This window comes from Ixodes scapularis, unplaced genomic scaffold (genome assembly GCF_016920785.2).
Source record: "Ixodes scapularis isolate PalLabHiFi unplaced genomic scaffold, ASM1692078v2 ptg002668l_1__unscaffolded, whole genome shotgun sequence".
Classification (NCBI taxonomy): domain Eukaryota; kingdom Metazoa; phylum Arthropoda; class Arachnida; order Ixodida; family Ixodidae; genus Ixodes; species Ixodes scapularis.
In genome coordinates, this window is record NW_024610259.1 from 109,710 (window position 1) to 112,530 (window position 2,821).

General features: G+C 43.8%; 1 pseudogene; it reads right to left on the minus strand.

Annotated features, from left to right (window-relative positions):
- Positions 1-261: 261 nt before the first annotated feature.
- LOC115312297 lies at positions 262-2,378 on the minus strand (annotated as a pseudogene).
- Between the last annotated feature and the right edge of the window lie 443 nt (positions 2,379-2,821).

Below are 2,821 nucleotides of genomic sequence, written 5' to 3' on the forward strand. Positions count from 1 at the left end.
GGGAAGAGACATGGCGCAGGGTTGCTTTTTAGTTTGCCGTTTTTTTAACGCTTCTCTCAGGCTGGGCTGTGTTACGTCTTCTTTTTTGTCCGTCCTTGTTTCGTAATATAGCAGCATTAATCACATATTCTCTGCAGAATAATATTTGTACTCAGATAAATTACAATGAAATATTAAAACCTTTATTAAAAGAAAACAAGAAAGCAAATATTGAGCCAGTAGGACGCCTGCATGGCACATGTGTCTTTATGTTTTGAATGTTTAGAAGTCATAATCATGCAACGCTGTCACCAGTGCTGCAACCTTGGGCGTCAAACAATGTTGTTTGCATTTCGTTCGTTGAAACTTCGTGCCTTTTCCTGGGTTTGCTGCAGCGATGACCCTGGAGCAAGAAAAAAAAAAAATCAAATTTACGGTTTTTACAAATCAAACCAATGACTGGCATCTGGCGCTCCGCAGTGGAGGACTGTGCATTATTTCGACCGCTTAGGGCTCTTTTGACGAGCAACCGAAAGTTCGGTTACACGGCGCCTACGCTCCAATAAGCCTTCCTCAAATAGACCGATCTCACCAGGAGTTGCGCGACACCACCGCTGCCGCGGTGCATTCTGGCACCTGCGGTTCTTTCTAGCACTACGGCCGTTGCAGCGTGCATTGTATGCCCGGCGTTTGGGAGTTTCCGCGTTAGCACGAGACTTTTTATCGGGAGTCCGCTCACGGTTTTCAATGGGTGACTTCCCCTGTTGTGCCCAAGGCTGGCACAAAACAGCACCAGACAAAAAGGCATAGGGTTCTATGTCTTCCTGACTGGGCATTAAAAGGTTGAGACATTTTCAGGAGATGCACACGATCACAATAGCATATAAAGCTCACAAACAGCACAAAACAGATATTTGTGGTCACGTTTTGTAATGACACTTAACATACTAACATATATAAACATCTTTATACAGTAGGACTGGCCTGGGACTTGGTTACCGGACTGCGTGCTGTAATTGCAACGAGTCATGCGGTGACAGTCAGGATCGCCTTGTCTCTTCTCGAAAGGAGAGTGCCTTTCCCTTCCACTAACTGCTGCGTGCTGAAGACAGCACGCTCCAAGGAGAAGCCGATTTCAATTCATCGATAATCAATAATTCGAAATTGGCAAGAGTAAATTTTTTCCTGTTTTTATAATTTTATTTTTTAGTTTTATTTGAATTTAGGAGCATTACGGCCCTCATAAAGGCTCTCCTGTAACTGCTGGAACGCCACTTTGTTGTTTGCCACTGGGAGTTATACACGTCACAAAAGCGCGAAGGGTGCTGAGTCAGTCTTCATCGCGACTCAGTAAATTACGAAATGATGAATAGACACTTTCGTTCCTACCTCTGCATGAACTCAAAACACAGGCTTGTCTCCTTGCGGTAAACGATGTTGAAGGCAAAGTTAGCCGAGAACACCAGCTTGAAGGCCTGGCATGGGGGCTGGACGTGTGGACCACTGGCTGGCTGTCGATGCATTCCGTGAACGACTTAGCAGTAAGAAAGCTCCCTCCTGAATGAAATGTGTCATAATTTAGCAATGCCTACCTATCTGCTAGTATCATTTGCAACTATACCTTTTGCGTAAATGAAAGGAGAGCCTGGCATGTCCCCCAAGTCATCGTCACACGCAGTTTCCTGTTATGGAAGAAGAGTTCCACAGATACATAAGTAGTTTGGTTTGTAATTTGGTTTTCTTTACAGAAGTTTTCAGTGGCATAAAAGGCATGCGAGAAGCCGATTGGCCTTATATGTCCGATACTAAAAAGAATCGCCTGTTCAATTTCAGTTCATGCTGTGGCGCAAATTATGACTAAATATTTTTTGAAATGTTGAATTTGTATAGTGCGTAAGCAGAGAATTTTTTTTCTTGAGTAAAAACGGATATTATACGCGTAAAAAAGACCTTCCGTAGGAGACAAGGCATTTACCCGTACATGAGAATGTTAATTTCAATACTGTGCACAATATAGTCACGTGTACACACTAAAATACAAGGTAACCTGCTAGGAATGCTGAGAAAAAATAGGGTTGCAAAATCTTTCTTGCAATGTTTACCTCGATTACTTCGTAGAAGAGATGCTTGCCTGCCTCGAAGATGGCCAGCAGCAATAGAGGAGCACTTATATATTCGACTGCTGTAGACTTCCTACTCATCTTGGCGGCCTCAATTTTTTCCAAGCATGTCTTCAGGCTTGATTTTTTCACTTTACTATGAGCATACCGAAAAACCTGCCGGCCAACAATCTTCAGTCGCTCGTCAAAGCTTTGTGTGACGTTGGAGCCAAGAAATGTACTTACATGATGGTTCTCTTGAAACAAAAATGTCCAGTTTTGCTCCATGTCGAGGATACTCGTGGACGTGTTTCACGTCGAGGATACTCTGGGACAAGAGGGCTAATTTTGTGGAACGATTTTTTTTCTGAAACCAAACTGCGAAGACGAGAGTAAATCGTGCTTATTCGCAAATTGTACGAGACGGGACCGTATTACTTTTTTGGGGCCTTTAGAAAATAAGAGAAGATTTGAAATCGTCCCCTTTTTTGCGAAGGACATATACTTTCTCCACCTGCATCGCCGTAGGAAATACTCCAGATGAACTTCCTAGCAAGATACGCGAAAGACACCGACCGCCACTGCATCATCTGTGCTCTAAAACGTTTCTATGGGGAGTATTCACTGGCGGCCATAGCTGTGTGCGCGAATGCTGAGAGCGTGCTGATGGCGAGCTTCCACAGTTCTTTTGCAACATGCATTCCGCACCATCAAGAGTGCCGGTCTAAGCAGCCTATTGATGG